The sequence below is a fragment of the Zonotrichia albicollis genome, chromosome 3 (genome assembly GCF_047830755.1).
Source record: "Zonotrichia albicollis isolate bZonAlb1 chromosome 3, bZonAlb1.hap1, whole genome shotgun sequence".
NCBI lineage: Eukaryota > Metazoa > Chordata > Aves > Passeriformes > Passerellidae > Zonotrichia > Zonotrichia albicollis.
Window position 1 is genome coordinate 91,359,191 of NC_133821.1, and position 21,745 is coordinate 91,380,935.

Consider the following 21,745-nt stretch of genomic DNA (forward strand, 5'->3'; position numbering starts at 1 on the left):
GGCATGTGTGCTATGAAAACTATTACCTGATCACATAATGGTTTTCCAGAGGGTGCCTACATTGGTTATTGAATGGTATGGAAGAAACTGATAAATGAGACAGATGATCAATAATTAGTTTTAACCCTTTTTCCTTGAGAAATGAGTATTTTGTTATTTTCTGTTGGCCAGTACTCTCTCTAATGACTTTAAATCTATTGGACCATCTAATCTACACTTGATGTGGGAAAGGGGGAAATAGTGTGTGTCCTCAGAACCTTGCTACGTTGGCTCAACCAGCATATTAGGTATCAGAGAATCACTCACTCAGAATGAAGCAGGTTCAGTTAGTACTGCATTTCACAGTCTATTTGTCACTCTTAGTGCTCCTCATATGTAGTCCCAACAGCAGGCATGCACCAGATAAGGAATTTTCACAGTGCCATGAATTTTATTTGGCAACTGCTGGTCTTATCAACCAAGTACCTTGCAAATATAAAGTAAGCTTCACAATGATAAAGGAAGAGATAAGTGTTATTATCTCTTCACTATGGAAAAGGATATAAATATACAGTGCCACCAATTTTGTGTGCTTCCATAGTCATTTGTGTAAAATGGGACACAACTAGATTTTTCTGAAGTTCCAAGCACTGAACACTCTCAGAGAGAGCTGAAACAAGTCAGAGCCACCGACAGGAACATCCATCCCTGGGGAGGCAACTCTCAGTGCTGACCTTTTGCACAATTTTGTTGTATGAGTGAGTCTCTGCTAGAACATGTGTGATTTTGTGTGACTTGTCCTTGTAAACTTTTTTGCCTCTACGTAATACAGTGGACTTAGGTGAGGCTGGAAACTGAAGGAATTGGGAATAAATTACTGGGATTTCAACACAGAGTGTAAATTTTAGAGAGGTGAGAACCTTGGCATTGAGAGTGCGAAGAATATCTTACTCCACTTAACGACAAGCTATGATGAGAAGCAGTTTTCCCACTGTCAATATCTGACATTGTCTCTTGCTCTCTCTTGCATTCACCTTTCCCTAGCTCACATTTCTGAAGCCCTGCAAGCTGTTTAGTCTTCCAAGATCCATCTCACAATGCCAAAGCAGGCTGATGGAGTAAAGCAAAATTTTTCCTTTAGCACCTCTATTTCTCTTACTGTGTTCTTTTTTTCCCTCTTCCCCATGGGAAAAAAAAATCTATGTTATGAATATTTCTCAGACATCTCTCATGGTCCTGTCTAAGGGAAAAAGGAAGAAGAGATAAAACAGACAAAATATGAAAACTTTTGCAAAGATGAAACCAAGAGGGTAATTTTTACACTAAAAATGCAGCAGTATGAACAGAAGGACTACTCTGGAACAACTTGCTGGTATGGCCATCTCCTTGATGTTGGAGGCTATTAATTTACTGAAGTGTTTATGGGATCAGAATATGAAATATTTCTCATATTTTTTCTGCTTCTATTAAAATGTCAGCTCCAATTTGACAGAGTTTATTAAGTAATTTCTAACTGGTCTGATTCCTTTACATATACAATAGTGTCATCTATAAAAACTACTAAAATATATAAAATACAAAATGTCTTTGTCTGAATAGGCAGTTGAAAGTTGAATTTTAAAACTTATCTGTCTTGTTTTCTTACCGGAAGGAAAGCTTCTGGTATGTTGTTCTTTTCATTACTTATATAGCATTCCATCACATATTGACTCAAATCAAAAAATTCATATAAAGTGTAACTCTATATTAAGAGAAGGGAGAAAAAGGGAGAAAAAGAGACAGAAGACTGCAAAGGTTTTGTTAATTTGTGATGAAACCAAAAGTCTCCTCATAAAGCTGGTACTAAACTATTTTGGGTTTTAGATGTACATAATATTAAGCAGTCAAAATGAAGGTGCCTTTTCCCATATTGTACCATAATAGACATAAATAAAATTTAAATATTTTATTTAATCTCATAAAATTAATCCAACAGCAAAACTGCAAAATTTTGTATGGCAACACAACTTTGTATTCATGGCTGATTTTTCCCTTTTACACAGAAAAATAATGTGGGTTGATGCAGTGTCCTAACACAATAGGGGCTAATGAATAGAGCTTGCTGTGCTCAAGAGACTGCAGTTCAATTACTAGTGGTGCCAATCAAGTCAGAAATATTAACCATGGTAACAGCAGTTTTGAGTTACATGGAATGGGGCCGTGGCTTCTTGGGGAAGATCACCTCTTGGGAGGGAAGGGAAGGTTCACAGTAAGAGCTGCAGAAGGTCAGAGATTGCTTCTTTATGGCAAGGGAGAGCAAGACAACTCATGCCACAGGAAGGTTTCTTCTTTTCATTGCAAATGCACCTGAGTTCATAATATGTAAGTGTGACTAACTATGTGATCCGTGCATAACCTATAAAATTGGATTTCCTATTTATAAGTGTACAGCAATTAGTTAATCACATGAAAGATAAATTACAAATCAGATTAGGTCCTAAGCAGGAGTAAAATGTTGCTGAAGTCAGTGTGACTAGGCTGAATTACACCAATTGATTCTGTAGCGTTTTATGAGGATTTACTCAATATAGTGCATTTGTTCTGCTGGCTGGTGATCAGAGTGAGGATCCCTTGATGTGATACAATGGCAGTGTTATGTATTAGTAGCATGAACAGGAAGCAGCTGGCATCCTGTTCAGAAAACAATCTCAATTTTTATTGCAGAGAACAATATTGAAAAACAGTGTGTGTGTGATGGGCCTAATCCTTAAAAATGAGTGAGTTTGGATTCTGGTCCCTTTAAATTGACTAGTCAGTTCTGGACTAAATCTGAATTCATTTCTTTTCACAGAAAGCTCTTCTGCTCTTTGTCCTTTGGAATACAGAGAAAACCAGCTAGAGCCCCAAAATGGCTTTTATTTGCACCTACCTGCTGCCTCTCCATCTCTTCCAGCTGGTGAGTATGCTCAGTTGTGGAGTGCTTTTCACTTTCTTTTATTCATGAAGAGATGGCACATCTCTTTCATCAGCATCCCTGAAACATTTTCTATTCTTTGTCTTGGATGCCATTAAAAAGCCAGCTATTAAGGATGGTTACTGTGTTGTTGGAACTTAGTGTTTGCTAACTGACACTTCTGTAAAAATTTAGGATGGGTTTCTTAAGAACTGAAGAGTAATAGCAATCTATAAATGAATTTGAATCTGAATGCAAAGTGCTGAAAATAGTGCATACTTGATACCTTTTCTGAAGATTTTGAAACATGCAGTAACTATCATGGTATCTCTGTAGGCTAAACAGGTGTTGTACGTGGACAGGGCAGCTGGATTATAGAGGTTTCTCTTGTGTAGTTCAGGCATCTGAAAAGAAGTCATCCTCATTCAGTTTCACCACTATAGGCCACTCTTTTAGTCAAGCACTGCAATCTGGAGGGATGTTTCACCTCAGCTATCTTAGAATTTATTCCAGATTAAGAGGAAGAAATGTCTCCAGAAATGGAGCTTAGGGACAACTTGTCAATGCATATTTGGGCTCTAAAGCCAGGTGATATGAAGTGGTTTGATGAACGGGTCTGACAAAATAGGAAAACTAGCAGCAAAGGAAGTGAGGGCAGGCAAGGCTTTGTAGTAACTGAGCCTGTCTTCATCTGACAGGAGGTTGAATTTTAATTCCACTTTTAACTTACTGTCTATTTGAGACAGGGTCATTTTCCATTATTATCTCCTTTTTACCCCTCTTCTTCCTCCATGCTTAGTCTGTTTAAGTACTGGTCATTTATTTATTCAGTGTGGAGGACATTCCCTCTTCTCCTAGTGAAGACTGAATCCTGGTGTCTTACTAATAGTAGAAAATGTGAGCCATCTGGTTAAGATGTCCTGGTAAAAATGCTCTTAAGTCATTGCTGTTTTAATTGCATTAATGACTATCAGTGGAAGAGGATGAAAAGCCACTTTCATGTTTCTTAGAGAATGCCCTGACCACTGAGCTAAACTGTGATTTACTCACTGGATTCATAAATAACCAATAAATGTGAGACATCAACAGAAACAGATTGAGGAGGTTAGTGTTTAGATTGATTTGCATTCTCTTGTTAAGGCACTCACTTGAAAAAAGGGAAGATTTTAACATAATATTCAGATCATGTTATGAGTGGTTCAGAACAGTGCCTGAGGCTAAGGTAGTCTACAGGCTCAGCAGCCACTAGGCTACTGGCCTATTTTCTTGTCAACTCAAGGAATATTAAAATGACAGTAGCGAGTGTCTGAATAATCTAAATGCCTAGTTCAATGTCTTTGGGCATTCTTTTTGGAGAAAAGTGGTTTGGGTTAAAATTGTGTTTAGTGAAGGACAGAATGGAACCAGTCTCGTGTCTGGGTCGGGCTGTAATAATTGGAATAGAGTAAGTAAAGAGAGTGATAGTTAGCAACATTATCAGCATCTAGCTCTCAAACCCTAATTGCACTTATTCAGTGTAAATCCAGAAATAATTTCAGGATTCCTGAAATTATACTTCTTGGCAAATGCTGTGTGTTATTTCACCTGATCCTGATTTGTCACATAATCAGCCCACAGCACCTATCGAGTTGCTCGTAATGGCTGCTTTAGTAGGCAGTATGTGAAAATACAGGAAACAAAAATTTGGAAACTATGTACCCTAAATTGCATCCTTGGCTCTGTTGGCTTCATTGGAACATTCTGAATTATCTAAGATCTTCTTTCCTTTAATTTCTATTTTTCTTCTTCTCTAATGAATCTTTATCAAATAATCTCAGCCATTTTGGCAGTATTCTCCACAGTAAAAGTTGTTAATTAGCAAATTAAAAGGCACCATCTCAATTTTTAAATTTTTTCTCAAAGAAAAGCAGTTTAAACAACTGTTTTTTGGAGCCCTTCCCCCTCATCTGAGTGCAAGTGTAGGAAAGGAAATATGTTTAATCTTCATTCTTATACATTCCTGATTCACCTGGCTGCTCTTGGGAATTTAGGGGGAAACAGTTCAGTGTGGCAGATGAAAATTACAAACTAAGTTATTTGCAATGTTTTAGGATGCATGAGACTCCACTGATTGTCCCTCACTATTGCCTCCCCTCAGCTCCTGCCTGCCATATGAAGAAAAGTGCTAGCAAAGTATTTGTGCTAGAATGTGGATTTAATAACAGCGTAACTGTTATTTCTGACCTTATAGCGAAAGTTAGTTAAATGATATTCAGGACAGATCTACGATCAACGATCAACAGTATATCCTTTGTTATTAACAATATTGCACTCTCTATAATGAAAGAAAATACCTCCATAACAAGCAAAAAATCCCAACAGGCCAACCAACAAAAGAACTGGAGAGCCTTGAGTCTAGTGACCCTCATAAATTGTTTTTCATGTATTTTATTTTTCCTTATTTAGAAAAGTTAGGACAATAGTTTCTCTTCAGAAAATGTTTGCTATCAAGTAATATGAACTACTCAGGTATTTCCTTGCTGAAACCAGAAGCCACGATGTGCAATATGATTTTGCTGGTCCTTTTAGATGATTGCAGGTTACAAGCTAACAATAGTGCACTTCCTTGTAAAAGATCCTTTAGCTTCGATATGAGGTTTATCACTGCCTGGTATCTGAATGGTCACTGGCAACAGTCAGGCCAGAATGACAGCAATGCTGTGCTTGGTTGAAATATGCAGGATGTTCCCATGTATGGAGCCAAGTTATTCTTTTAACAGGTAAAAGTGAGTTCTGTGGTATAAACAAAAAAAACCCATGAGCTTCACATAGGTGATGCACCATAAGCTAAGAGGCTGGCGAGCCTGGCCCTCAGCTGGAATTAAAAATGAAAGAATTACTGTCTCAAATCAGCATAAGGAGCTGAAGTGAGGCAGAGACAGATTAGAAAAGTGTGGAAATGGGAATTGCCTTATGGCTTTGACAGTAATTTACCTGCACTGCAGCTATCTTATGAAAATGTCAGCACCTCATGTGAATGAGAATGCATGTCTCTAGAAGGGCAAACCACAATGTCTACTTGAGGCAGGAGTGGGAAAATCTGTGAGCAGCCTATATCTTACCATGTGAATTTCAGCTGAAAGGCTTTCTGCTCCAGAAGAAGCTCCTTGTTTTAGAAGAAATAATTTTCTTGTGTGTCTATCTGAGTGGTTGTGGAGGTGACATAAACTTTATGTCTGGTCTGCTGCAGAGAACTCAGGACACTGTAGCCCAGAGGAGGAAAACTCTGTAGAGGACACAGAACAGCCTATGCATATCATCAGCTTGAAGAAGATACCAAATGATCCCATTATCAAGGTGATATATACATTAACACAAGTTTCAGCACTATAGTCTTTCCTATTTAATAGCTAAGAATAGAACAGAAGATAATTATCTAATTTGCTTCAGGGCAGTGAATTAGATAATGGAGAGTAAGCTCAGTGCAAAGAGTAAGTGCAATCAGACATCCATGTGCATGGAGATCTTTCTGAAGCAGAATGTAACCTTGTTCACAAAGAGTAGATTCCTTAGTGCTATTATCCTGCTGAACACAAAGAGTTAGCCAGGATGTTATTTTGTTATGCTCTTGTCTCGTTGTTGATCTTTCCAAAGAGACAGATCACAAGAATCTAGGTCTTGAACCACAATCTAGGTCTTGAACAACTCAAGAAGCATAGTTTGAAGAATTGTGGACGTGCATAAACTGTTGTAAATGGCAGGGCAATGATTCCATTTTTAGAAAAGAAATGTGACTATGTGACTGCCATTATTATTGTTTGTTTAAGAGTCCTGCAGTTTCTTCACAATTTGTACAGATGTGTTCAATTTCAGTCGTTTGCCCTGTCAGTTTTTCTGATACATGGTACATCATTTTCTTTAAGACGCCTAAGTGGTGGTGATTAGTGGTGTGTGATGAATGAGCAAGGAAACTTTACTTTAAAAGGAAGAATTCTCTATGTGTTTTATATGTGAAAGTAAAATGTAGACTCTCTATTGTAAATTATATGTTGCTGTAGTTCCTGCTTCATGTTATGTTGAAACACCACAGCCCAAACAACACTGAACATGTGTGATGGCTGTAAGATGTTAAAGTAGGAGCAGAGAGCCATATATCAGTGTCAACATCCTTAACATCCAGTCATTTAATCCCTGGCAGCCTCTGGTACAAGTTAGATTACCCTGGAAATATGTGTGCAGTCTCTCTCTTTTAGCAGGATGTCCATGTAAGTATGAGCTTTCTGATGTAAAAATAAAAAACAAACTGCATTTTAAAAGCATTAGCACTGATGTTGGAATGCTTTGGCTCATTTGGTTTACTGAATTTAAAATAGCTGTTGAAATGTTTAACTCTGCCATCTCTTAGTGACTCTGCAAAGGAAGAGTAAACTACAATGTGGTTTTCATGTCCTTCGAGGTACAAGGACCTGGCTGTGAAGAGCAGCAAATCACTGACCTGCTCAAGCTGGAATATCAGGTTAGAGGGATTTGGAATTAGTTTCTCAGTCAATTCAGCAGAGCTGATCTAGGGATGCAAATGGCTGCTAGATGCATATACTCATCAGTGCCTCATTTCCATTCTGAAAAGTCTCCTATACTGACAAGTACTTTGAAAACAGCTATAGATGACTTTGGTGGTCATGCAGTTGTAGGTTAACACTGAAATATATCTATATTACATCCATGGAACTGAAAGAGTAACATGTTGTATGGATAAACAAAGAGAGAAGTCAAGCTTTGACAAACTATACCCACTAATGAAAGGTAAATGAATTCCATCAAAAATTCTGAAGATCCATACTGGACTCCCATCCCTTTCCTTGGCTTGTTTTGCCTTGCTTTGATTTCCTTTCTATTCAGTAATGAAGCAATTTAATGGAGATCTACTCCAACATCTACTGGAGTTAACAAAATCAGAGCAAAAGATGTATCTCTCTGTATAGTGCTGGACTAAGGTTTCATTTATTCAATGAAACAAGGCGGGCCTAAAATTTCAGAGGAGGTGGCAAGAGGCTAATCTCCGTCTCTTGCCTTTACCAGCATGTTGAAATAAATATAGAATAATTCCAGGACGTATAAACATCCAACTTGGTTCTCCCTAAACACAGAAAAATCTAACATTGATGAAGTTAGCAACAAATTAAGCAATATGACCTACTATAACTCATGTGGCTACCTTCTCTGGCTTAGATGCTTCTAGGATGCAGATGATGAGGAAGAAATGTTACCAGTTCTAAGAGATCAGTTGATTTGTATTCGCCAGTGACTCATGGTCAGTCAATGGAAACATGGGAAATAATCTGCAAATGAAATCTGCAAATATATTAAGAATTTTTCTATTACCTTCAAGTAAATTATAAGAGTGCAGGGTAATTTTGATTAATTTGAAGGGCAGCAATTATCCATTGGCCCTAAATGTTTGGGAACCATCTGCTGAAAGGCGGTTTGTCCCAAAGAAATGTTGTTGACTGAATCTAGAATATGACTGATAGTGAAAGATTTTGTATTGTTTAGGGTTAAAAATCTCATGAATGACCAAGAAATTGAAAGCAGGGGGGACTCTGTATCAGAATTTCTGTCTGTGGGAGTAAAGAGAAAGGGAGTTAAAAATGTGGTCAACGAGGACAAAACTCACTGTTTGAGGGACTGGATACTACTAATAATACTATGTCATCTTGGAAAAATTATGTCAGTTTTGGAATCCAGACAATTAGTCAGCTTTTCTGGCATTGTGATATTATTTCAGTCACATTACTTTTTGGGAAGGAGTTAGATTTATGGTGTCAGCATCCATTTTCTTGGACAACTAGAGGAATACTCATATGTCACTTCATTTTCTCCTTTTCTTTCTCTGAAATGTCAACATGTCCCTAGATGAAGTGCTTTAGAGAGAGGCCACTGTGAGGCTGCACTGTGATAGTAGACACATATGTGGAGTTAGAACCACAGAACACCCATTATTACAGCTACTTGGGCTTCTCTTTTGAGAACAAAAACATCTGCCTAGAATATGCCCCCAGCTTTCTTGTTCTCTTTTAAAAAAAGATGATAGAAATAGTATTGGCAAGCAGTTCCTCCAATGACATTATTAATGTGGGTTTGTTCTTGTTTCCATGAAGAAAGAGATTGTGTGCACCTTTCTTTCATCCTTTTAAAACTATTAGCTTTTCTAACACTAAGAAAAAAATGTATTCATCATTTGTGATAAGCCAAATTTAGGTTTAATATGAGTTACTCCTTGCAATTAGAGACAATAAAAAGGTATGTAGAACTATAAAACTGCCATGCACAGCATTGTAGTCTGGCTTCATGTAAAACATGTTCTTGCTAAACACTGAGTTATATTGACAGTGGATCTGAGATGCCTTGCAATCAGGCATTATTTGATCAGGCAGTTCTTGTTGTACTGTACATAGATACAGAGTTTCTTTAAATACAATAAATAAAAGTAAAATCTTACACAAGGCAGCACAGCTTAGTAATTGCTGTTTTGGAACTCACATCGCTGCAGTTATTTAGCTCAGCATTTCATCTCCAGCTGCAGCACAATTTTTGCCAAATATAGATAAATGAAGTTAAAGTTATTGGCAACGACTAGTTCTGTATCCCTGCTTTGAGTTCATAGATTTCATAGGAGAGGCCTTCCTTTATTTTTGTAGCAAGCAATTGTTTTGAACTCTGAACTTCACGTTCCAGCACAACACAGTGTTTTCAGTTCTACTTTATCAGGCAGATACTGGTAAACAGAAAGAATGAGCAGGTTCCCTGTTTGAGAAATATACCACATGAAACATGAAGGAGGAACAAACTAAGAAACTGAACCTCACTCAGCATATTTTAGGAGTTTAATGTAATTTTGATGTGGAATTTGCAGTCAGGGCCTTTCAGTGTGGGTTATCTAACTCCCCAGTGTGCAAATGTCATTACTCTCCATGTTGTATGAGGTGACCTGGTAGTTTGGTCTGCTGCAGACCCTCACAGAAAAGTCACTACAAACTACATAGAGATGACTTTCTGGTTTCTTTAGACCTTCTGTAGAGTAAAACTTCTTTAATCAGAATTTAATAAATGAGACAATACAAATAAATGATAGAGATATAATATTGAACGTATTCTAAATCACTATAGCAACATTATTGAAGAAACTCAAGACTTTCAAATTTAGACATACTTTTGTTTCTTTCAATTTATTCAATTCTATTTCCTTCTTGCTCTTGTGAAAACATATTGCCACTTTTACAGCTGTCTGGTGTTTATCTGTAAACAAGTAATGGGGTCAGGGAATGCTGGTGTTTCCCTCTGACCCACCTGGCTGCTTTCCTTTGATCTGTGATCCCTTCTGCTAAAAGGGAAATGAAATGTCCTACTATCCAGAAAGCAAACGCATGGAGCTTTGGTTTTGAATGGATATGCACGACAAAACAGATCTCAAATACTGCTGTGAAATAACACTTCCTTCTTCATATCCAAACACTGGCCTGGAGTTTCTTTCCACAGTTTCTATACTAAAAGCACATGCAATTCTTTTGTCATATGCTACTTTTGTTGTGTTTAATTCTCTTGTGACCATAGCTTCAGAAGTAGTAAATTCTAAAATTACATTGGGAAGATGCCTGAATTTTGCCAGTGAGATTTCAAAGGAAAAACATATTTTCAAAATTAAGAGAGCAAGCATTATTAATTTTTTTTGTCTGTGAAATTTGCCTGATTCATTCAGAGTGACTGGTTTCAGTTAAAGAATAGGCTTCTCCTTTTTGTGATTTCTCACCAGCTTGACTTTTTCTTGTGAGTTTCACTTCACAGATCCTATGTTACCCCATTTTCCAAATGGTATGAAGTTATAGGCTTTTAAATGGTAAAAAAATGCCCCAAATACAAAAATATGTAAGCTGTATAACAAAATAATTTCTAGTGATCACAGAGTAGCAAACAAAAATCAGATATTGGTATTTGCTTCCATAATATAGAAGAGAGCAAATGTTTCATTAGCTAATACAGAATGATTATCAATAGATATTATGGAATGATCCACTTTTCAGATTGCACTGATTGAAATATTACTTTAGAAGAGTTCAGCTAAAAACATCTCCTATCTCTTTTGAAATTCATGGGGTTTCACAATGTATACCTTCTTACCATGCTATTAATATATTGTTTTATACAGCACTTTTTAACTTAAAATTCTGAAGCATATTACAAGAAAAGTGGATTAGAAATTATGAGGTTTTTCATATAAGAAATGTTGATGAAAACAATATTTTTCACTTTTAAAAATGTCTTAAAAATTGTTTTAAAGACAACATATTTTTCCTTTAATGCTATTTTATAGAAAAAATGGTACTGTTTCCCCCTGAGGAAAAGAAAAAATATTTCTCCTTCAGTAGATGCACCTAACACAGCAGTAAATTTCCAACACAAAATTCAGGATTATTTTAATTAGGAGCACTGTTTAAGCCTCATCTTCTCCCTGTAATATGCATTTTACAAAGGAGTGGATAGAGATATTACTGGTTCTCCAGGCTTATAAGGTGAATTGTGCAGTCAAAACAGAACAGCATGTTTTACATCCCTATCTCCTGTTCACAGTACTAAAGCAACTGAAAATTGGAGTTTTTCAATATGGAGAGAAACTGGAGCTTTTCCCAGTATGATTCTCCTTTCTAATGAGAGCAACAAGTAATAGCAAATAATGGTTTTGATGTTCCAGCCAATTTCTCTAGGATTATTATTTCTGTTACTGGTATTGCTGAAACTTCTCACCTTTGAACTTAAAAAGCTTTTTTTTCTGAGTACTTTACATGGAGTATAACTCCAACTAATGCAGCTGTCTCTAATTTATAGCAATAGATGAGGTAGATAGGGATCAGGCTCTGTACTAAAGAGGAGATATTTCTTTGGGCTGCATGTGTATCTCTGGTTCCTACTGTCTCTCATAGGTTGAACTTCACTGCTTCAGATAACCGTACTTTCTCATGGCTACTCATACATGTTACTGCCCATGGGATCCAGAATATATTTTGTAATATTTGAGTCTTTCTGGTTCTATTGAGGAGGGCATCAATCCATAGTGTCTGTGTCTCTGCCAAAACCCATGTATGGCCGGGCCCGGCTTGGTGTCTTATGGTCAGAAGGCAAATTTGCACAGTCAAATGTAACCATTTCTCATCCTGGTTATTTCCCTCATAATTAATGAACCTGACTAGAAGGCTGATCTGGTCTCATCTGCTACATAGCTGGGAAGCAGAGAGCAAAACCAGAGCCTTTTTGATATGGAGGCTGCATTCCTTCAGCATGTCCCTCGTGAAGAGCAGTTTACACAGGGTCTCTTGTTTGAACACACAGGGCTCACCTCCCCCTTTGAGTGACATAACAGCAGCATGATGTGAAAATAAAGTGAAAAACTCTCAGGAACATTCCTCTTCAAAGCACACGTGCTCATACAAATGCACACAAACGAGCTCGTTTGCACACTGGGGCAAATGCAGGCATCTGCACACGCACAGACTCACACCCTGTCACATTTGGCTCAATAGCCAGTGTGGTTAAATAATGTCAATAGCAGAAAGCCTTACAGTGCTGACACTTCCTCTGGCTGTAAAATATTTACTGTTCCTTTAAAACTGTGAATAAAAAAAGGTCAGTCTGTATACTGAACAAGGAGTTAAAAAAAATCTTTTTTTTTATTAGAAAACACTTGAAACTTATCATGTGCAGCAGATGGGAGTAGAAAATGCAGCTTGAAGACAGTTATATAAATATATCCTTGATGTCTGTTTTGCTTTTCAATTTGCAGTGAAAAGTACAAAGGTAGAGTAGAGCGCCAGTCAGGGCTGCACTGTGTCTCTTGATATCCATTCCAGATGTTGGCTAGACTTTGTGGAGCCAGGCTTATGGCACTGGGGCTGGAGCTAGTTGTCTTTTCCTCCAGGTGTGATGCTTCATGCTGATCCCCCCACATGCTAGCCTGTCTTATCCAAACAGTCTAAGCTCTGTGACAGGCATCTACCACCTTTTTGACCAAAATTCACCTCCCTTCCCCCCCTCAACCTCAACGCTTTCCACCCACCCCAACTTCTTTCAGCTTGATGGGCTCTGCAGACAAGCCCACTTGTCCCTGCCTATCATTCTGTCACTTCAAAAGCAAGCCCCCCTAAAAAAATGAGCTCTGATGCGGTTCTCAAATAATGCTAGTCAGTTAGTAGCTGCTTTGAATATTCCTCTTTGTGTTTTGAGAGTGTCTGGAGGTACTATTTGACACTGAGTATGTCTGCCAAGCCTCTAATGGTAGTTCTCTGTTTGTGCATGCTTGTAAAGGATTTTACACTGTAATATTTTAACTCCCTGATTAAACATTGCTAAGCACAGAAGTATATCATAAATCTCGCAGGCGCCAACTCCATTTATCTGAATGTTAGTTACTGTCTACGGTGGGTAAACAAATTACAGCACAGTTTATTACAATATATGGGGCCACGATGTAGCTCTATTAATATCTTGTACCCCCTGGAAATACATCGTTGGCTCGCAGTCTGAATTTTTTCTCCCGAACAATTAAAAACAAATTCTGAATGGAGGGTGGGAGGGTGTGTGAGAGGGAGGGGGAAGCATCAGGCACTTCCAAGGGGAAACTTGCTGGGAGTAACAATAATGAGCTGCAATATCAAATTACTACTATCCTGGGTTTGAGGTCAGTACATATTGAGTTAGTTGTAAGATATTGAAGTAGAAACTTTTCTAGTTTGGAATGCATTAATAGTGCTAAAGCTGCCAGAAAAATATCTAGAAAACATTTGAGTTGGAGAGGGCAGAAACAAAGAAGAATGTTAATAAGCAAGAGCATTGGAGACCTTTCCTTTCCCAGCTGCATGCAGCACATTTGCAGAGATCATTCTCATTGCTGCTAGCATGTTTGAGGTGCATGGAACCCCCACTTGTAGACAGGAGATCAGCACTGGAGAGGCTGGAATATTTCCACATCCATTTACAAAAATAGTCGCTTCTAATTTTTTATCAGTTTTCTTACCCCACACAAATAATCCCAGTTATATGAATGTGTAGCAATCAATGGAAGCTCTGTCTTCTCAAAGTGCAGAATAAATGACAGAATAAAGTAGGAATTCTATTGGGAGGTTTCTGGAGGGACAAGTTTAATGCCTTTTAAAATGGTGTGTGATATGTTTCAGCATAGAAGTGGGAGCAAAGAAGGAAGTGTTATAAGTTTTAAGGAAATTCATAGCAACTACTAAAAGTAATTTCACTACTGAAAGAAACAAAATCAAGATAAAAATAGTATGTGTAAATCCCTGTTTACTTTTGATATTATAAAAGCATCACTGCTACTTGTCCTGCAGCATGAAGTTGTGGCTAACAGGCAACTATTAATGCAGCTATCAGGCTGGAGATTACTTGTAGTGGTGTAGTCATGATAGAAAAATAAAATAAAGGGATGTTCCTTCCCTAATTCTGCTGTGATGCTTGCAGAGGCCTGAAATTTCTGATACAAGCTGACAACCCTGACACCATGTTCAGTGGGAGCAAGAGCAGTTAGCTGCTATCTCCCTTTCAGGAAACCACAAAACACCAACATTTTACAGACTGGAAAAGAGTTCATTATTTAGAGGGGCAGGGCAGGATAATGTTCTGATGTTCTTAGCTGGGCTCCAGTGGCCAATAACACAAACACCATCCTTCATAAAAGCAACTGAAGCTTGGTAAAGATAGAAATCCAAATATTTTTAAAGTTTTTGCATATTGTCAATACTGTAAATCATCATATAATGTTGTATAGCAACTAATGAAAATATGTCTGTAACAAATAAAGTTAACACCACAAACTTTCACTTCAGGAATTTGTCTTCACATCAGAAAAGAAGTAAGGCTAAATTAATTGCTAGCCTTTTTCTACTAAAACCAGTACATTTAGGCCAGGGCTGAACTCAATTATGAGATTCTTAAAGAAATGCAAATGCTATGTTTGTGTCAGTTTCTAAGATCTTATTTATATACATACTCATTGCTTGATTCAACAATGTGTTCAGCATTCTGGCCTGACCCACCAAAGCATTTAATCACATGTGCAGGCATGTAGGCCATTTCTTTCACATCAGTTAAAATGTTTACATGCTTAACCTTCAGCACATTGAAGGGCCAAGCCTGCAATGGGATTAATTTAAATGAAAGCCATGCAACAAAAGCAATGCAGTTTGCAAAGCTACTGTCAGTACCTGTACCTCCTCACCACAGCAAAGGGAGCCTGAAGGTGCTGGGCCCCACTTTCCCATGCTACAATTGACTCCATGCAAGAAAGGAGCTCCAAGGATCTCTCACAACGTGTGTAGGACACAACTCTTGATCACTGAGGTGGAAGGTTCAAGTAAAGTGTGTCCTGACTTTTAAAAGATTAGGAACATTTTAAGAATAAAATTTGATTCTGCACCCTTAAATATTTTGGGTAATCAAACCAAGAATTTGGAAAGTGTTCTGATCATGGAAGGACTCACCCTACACAATCCTGTGAAGTAGAAGAGTGTTTGTCAGAGAGATGGCAAATAAACCAAAGTGTAATTTCCTGTGGTTGAACATTTGCACCTCAACTGGAACTGATTAAGAATGTTGAATCCAATAACTGGAGAAAGAGGGGCAGGCTGGACACAGGCCTGTAAAATTTTTTTTTGAAAACTCAGTTGTGGTCTCAGCAACTCCGTCAACTCTCAGTTGACTAGTCTCTCTGGAGACATCAGAAGATATTTTGTCAGAATCGGAGAGGTGGGAGAGTAGGATAAGAAAGATAGGAGGAGTAATGAACCTTTTAAATCTCACAAGGGAGAATAACATATCAGGACAGTTGAGTGCAGGAAAAGGCTTGAAGTGGGAAAGCAAGAGCACAGTGTGTATACAGGCTTCTCTCTGGAAGAATAATTGGATAAATAAGAAGGTAGGCTAGCTGCCATGTTGGCATCCTCAAGAAGCTTCCCATTGCAGGTTATGAAGAGTCACTGAAGGTTTTCAGGGTCCTGGAGACAGGAAGGAAAATGTCATGGTGAATACTAAGGTGAGCAAGGAAAGATAATCAAGGTCTTCAGGCTGTCTTAAAATAGGAGCTTAAAAGGAGCTGGAGGAACCAAGCAGGAAGAGCTGATACTTGGGACAGCATGTTGATGCACATCCTGGGGCATCCAGGGGTGCAGACCAAGAAAATGGCTTTGTTCTGAAACTGCAACAGTTGTCAGGTAAAGGAAATTTACCTGAAAAAAGCTCCCAGTAAGGATAGCTTCATCCTGTGCTATCTGATCAAGAAATTTTGGAGAAAATGAAGATTACGAATCACAAATGGCAGTCCTGTCGGACTGATCATTTTTAACATAGATCATTTTGACCCCATTTTCAAAGATGTAAAAGAGTCTTTTAAGACTCTGATCCATCTTGTGAACATAAAGTTTGGGGTGTCGTTTATGGTATAGAAAGCTGATCTCTTGATTTCATATTTACAGATTCAACAGCAAGAGACAAATCTATCAAAAATCCAAAGATGTTTAAATAACTTTGTGAGCAATTGATGATTCTGCTATTCTTTTTACAGCATTGAATGGTATAATCATGGACTGGTGAGATTGATGAATATTATCAAAAGGGACTGTAATGTTTATTGGTACTATAATATTAAACTCTGATCTGGCTGTATACTGGATTTTTGCAAATATGCACCAAGCATGTTAACTGGCAAAAATGTTTGATGAACATTGTATAAATATAATTCCAAATGTCATTGTCAAGTTAACAACTGTTTGTATTTGCAATGAAAGCACTATTGCTTTAATTAAATCAGGGAACAAACCCTGGTAATACAGGATCTCAAGTTCAAGCCTAATTGATATAACTTTTGAGTTTTCAAGTGCCATGAGATTTTTTGGCATCTCTCACAACAAAATCACATTGAAGGTAGTGTATATCTGACTCAAATCTATGTTGGTTTTTGCTTAGTCAGCAAAGGGATTTTGGATCAGGCTTTTGAGCATACGCATAATTTGAAAGTTACATTCATAAATCTTTCCATTGCTACTTTCCCAGAGGTATTCTGCAGCAATCTTGAGTTTTAAGATGGGAAGAATCAAATGAAGTAATAGGCAAAATTTACTTCAAGTGTAGGGGCCTGCATGGTAGAAAGCATGGAAACGCTCATGAGAGAAGGAAATGAAATGAGCCCATGATCTGAACCACAGATGTAGTGACCAGTTAAAATCCTGAGCAGAAAATCAATCAAACAGTGTTAACCACAAAGTTAGAACATCTGGCTTATGAAGTCACTTATCTACACGGCACTAGAAGCTGGAATGATGTAATAGACAAAATATCATATTGTTTTCCTAGCACTTGTACTTTCTTTAACCATCTACTTTTCACTGCTCTTTAAAGAAGCTCCTAGATGGACCTTGGGTTTTATTTCTGTGCTGTTCTCAAGGTCTGTCCTGGGAGTCCCTGTCACAAAGATCTTTTCACAGCATTTGGTGACAAATATATTTGTGGGCAATCGCCCACGGCTCACGGAACTCAGCACCAGCTTAAATAAACCCTTGAAGAATAATTTACATAGATTAATTAATAGCTGGAAATGCTTCCTTTATTTGAGAATTCATTCAGTGTCTTCATGATGACTTTTCTACAGATTAATTTATTTTATGACTTTTGCTGGTGAAGCTCCACCTGTTTCCCAGCGGTTGTGATCTTAAATGTTTGTTGTCTTCAATCAACATCCTTTTGTTTTTTTGGTTTATTTTTTTTTACTTCAGGATTTAAAACTCTATGCCACCTAAGTTCTGCTCATGCTGAATGTTAAAAGATGCCAAGTTGACTGTATGATACAGATCTTCCATAGTTTCAGTAAGTTTCCAGAAGAAGAACTGTGTCTTTCTCCATGAAGATACAGGGCACTCCAGGCACATTGAGAAAAATACCCAGCACCAGTGGAGAAAGGCATAAAATGCTGTTCCACTGGTGCTGTAGCAATGGGTGTTCCCAGTGCCTGCAGCCAGACCAACGGAGGCAAGCTGCCTGCACCTGTGATCCATCTGGCCATGTTTTCACATGGCCATGAAATGCAAAAGTTGCACTAAGTGGGTTTCCTGCTGCACTCAGGAAGTCCATGGACTGCTTGGGTCTCTGATGGATGCTTTAGAGAAGGTCAAAAAGGCCCCTCTCTCCATCTATTGCACCTTGGGATGATTCCCAAGAGCAGTCAAAATTCAGGCCTCTGTGAAGACTGGCTGTTGTGAAAGGGAGAGCCTGTGACAGAAATACTCTTGTGACTTATAACAAGGGGAGCCAGTGTGCTAAGAAAGGAACACATAGCTGCAGGCTAGATGAATTAATTTTGCTAGGACTGTGTGTGTCATAGCCTTGACAAAGCTCAGTTCTCTTTGTACATTCCAAGCTGCTGTGTTTGGGTAATATTACAAGATATCTAAATGTTTTAAGCTTTCTTATGATTTAGCCTCAGTATGATTTAGCCTCTCTTTCTGGAAGACTTCTTTGATATGTTCTTTATCTACTATTGTTTCAGAAAAGGAAGACTCCTAGAGCCCATTGCCTCCTCCCCTACTTCTCCATGAATAGAATTTCTCAGAACTCCCCATTATGGTTGACATAAACTCACAGTTTATTTTCTCAAAGATATGAAATAGCTGAGGTGAACAAATGTGTGATAAAGATTGTGTCATTTTCCATCAGCTAGCATTAGAAGCATACATATGTGGACAAAACATTTCCACATTCAGCCTTCTGCTTAAGTTTCCTTTTTACCTTGGATGGTTCTGTCCTTTGGTCAGGATTTTCTGGATTGTCCATGGCATTGCTCCAGTTTCAGGTCTGAACCACTTAGTTTTTCTCTGTCCTGTCTGCTCCCTCTTTCTTTCTTCTGAAGTAATCTCAGAGGAAACAACTTCATTAAGTCCCTCGCTATACCTCAGGTATCTTTAGATAAGGTGTATCAGATGATCTGCTTCTTGGTAACTAATCTGTAGTTCAATTACTATCTTTCCTGGGAATCTGATTTGAAATAACCATTTGCTCTGGATAGCTGCCATCTCTTATCCAAGTGTGCTCCATTTAAATGGAGGTTCATCAAAGTTTAATGGCTCGGTATTTTTAGCCATGAACCAGGTGCAAGCAACTTTTCTGTCACCTACTGTGGGTTTTATGTCAATATGGAAGAAAAGGATCAGAAGGAGCGGAGCGTGCCACATTCCTGCTGGAACTTACATCCTGACAGATGTCCATAAGATTCCAGTGTCAAGAAGAAATCATAGTAGAGAAATTCCCCAAACTGTCTCAATCTGAAATGCTGTTTCACCATATGTCTTGTTATAATTAGCGCTAGTAGGATGCATGTATTCCAGATCTGAGTTGATAAAATATATTCATTTTGATAGGATGATTTTATAGAAATCTAAAATATTTTCTGCCTGAATGTGGAGTGCAATGAGTGTGGAATGCAACTGTCCTTGCCAGCGATCTGCAGTCAGTCTTTGAGGTGCAAGCACAGCCACAGGAAATGGTGCCTAACTTCACAAAACACTGTGATCTCCTGTGGCTCCACTGTATTTCCATCCTTGCCAGCAGTCTACAGGTCTCTGTCTAGGTCCATGAGCCAGGAACTGGTCTGGGTCCCTTCTACTGCCACAGTGAGAGAGCCTGTCTGTTGCAGAATTGATTATTGCTTGCTTCACAGGAACATGCCTGTTCTTTATTTAACAGTGAGATGAACCCTACATATCAAACTATAATTATTTTTGGGTGAGATAGAACAGTTTCCAAATTAAATTATGTATTACCTAATCATTATATATGCCTTACACTTGAATGTGTGCAAAGCATAGATGCAAGCTGGACAGACAGTCTGTGGACTCTGTAGATTGGAATTCACATATTTTTTTGTGTACAAGGTTTGAAAGAAATGAACTTCAGAAATTCTGGTTCAGGAGGTCCAAATTCTGAAAAATATTTAATCTAGGATTGTAGTGGAAACATATTGACTGAAGAGACCAGCTAATTGTTATCACTGTCATTCTTATGTAAGAAGTGCCTTCGGCTGCTATGTGAAAGGAATTAGAACATAAATTCTTGACAACTTTAACACATGCTACCTGAATACCCATCTGCTTAGCTTAAGAACTAAAAAGGGGTTCATTAATGTAGTATTGAATAAATTAAACGTGCTGCTATATGTGTTGAAACGTGTTACAATATTTAGCACTACTTCCTTTTTTTCTCTTTTAAAAACTGTATCTTAAAAAGCCGGCTGTATTTTTCATATGAAAACCAAACAGCAAATTGGATCTGCATCTGACAAAAGAAATTCATGTTTTGAAGTTTCCAAGTGGTGGCTGACCACTCATACATACGGACTGACTAGAAATGTTGCTTAGAAACACCACGTTATCAAAGAGAACCCAACATCAGGTTGGAGTGCTTCCCAGACAGCCGGTTCGTGGCGATAATTTGCAATGGAAAATTCTAATATCTCTTCCAACAATTCTTTATTTTCTAGATCTTCTTACTTTTCCCTCTTGAGATTATTTGTCATTAGACTTTACAATTTTCTTCAAAACTCTGATTTGGAAGATAATATAGAGGTACGTGAACTACATTTATGGATTGGTAAGTCCTTCAGCAAGAATTAAGAAAATGTTGTTCAGCTGAGTAAAATATATGGAAAATTCATCCTGAAGGAACTGCAGTGTAAATTAGTATTTCTGTCATCAGAACTGATTTAGCTAGATGTAAATATATTATTTCCCCTGTATATATTAATAGTAACTGCTTGTTGTGGACTTTTTGTTCTAAACATGAAAAAATAATTAAAAAATCTGCACAACCACCTATTACCTATGCACAATTACCTATCTAAACCTTACAATCATCTCCTGTGTAGAACAGGAGGGTGATTTTATATTTTCATAGAGAAGTTATCCAAATAGGGCAACTAAAGAGCTGCATTTGTCATGTCCTGTGCAAACAGGAAGATTGAACAGATTCCCCTCATATTCAAAAGCAATTTTGTATTGCAGTAGCCTGTGGTCTGCTCCTCTGGTCCCTTCCAGGCCCCACAGCATCTGTTACTCCAACCACCACAGCTGGAGTTAGAAGGAAATGGGTCACACTGAGACATATGGAGAAAGGTATCTCCAGGCAAGTTGGGTCCAAACTATTTAAGTATTATGCATTATTACAGCTTGAATATAAGTGGTTTTGTGTATATGTGTACATTAAATCCCAAATCTTATAGAAGACAATTTGACCCCTTTCCCTTAGAATAACGGTTTCTAATCCATATCTGAGCACCTGTGTTGACTCAGGGGGAGGAGTGCCATCTACTGAGGCTCCCTTGAGAGATAGCACTTCCTCTGCCAGGGTTTCTTTGAAGATCCTCAGGGGAAGTGCCCAACCAGAGTACAGCAACTCCTCTTTTTCTTAAGAAGAAACATTTTTATGAAGCATACACTGTAAACTTTTGGATTTCCCCAGAAGGTCTTACTGCCAAACCCAAGTCTCTTTTGTGTTTACCTACTTGTATTTTTAATTTTATTTTTTTAAAGGGAAACATGCAAAGTAGTGCCACATTAGTATTAAAGCTGGTTCCCTGATCAAATTAGGGGGTGACTCTCAGTGACACTTTTTCTTTCCTATCTTAAAATAAGGCAGTTCTCTTCCTTAAAGTCACCATTGAATCATGTGCAAACAGACCTCTGCTCTATTCTAGGCCTTCACTTTCATTTCAAGTTTGTTTTGTAGAGCAAAATAAAAATTTAGGTTTTATAGCCA

General features: G+C 38.0%; 1 long non-coding RNA gene across 2 annotated transcripts in view; it reads left to right on the top strand.

Annotated features, from left to right (window-relative positions):
* The window catches only part of LOC102064414 (uncharacterized), a 444,388-nt gene that overhangs the window by 273,471 nt on the left and 149,172 nt on the right, over window positions 1-21,745 (top strand). Inside the window, exons 9-10 of one of the 2 annotated variants that reach the window (XR_003380437.2) lie at window positions 2,810-2,914; window positions 6,141-8,261. This is a non-coding gene — a long non-coding RNA (uncharacterized LOC102064414). Of the gene's footprint in view, window positions 1-2,809; window positions 2,915-6,140; window positions 8,262-21,745 lie in introns of those variants that run through there. The other variant, XR_003380436.2, reaches the window with a different exon arrangement.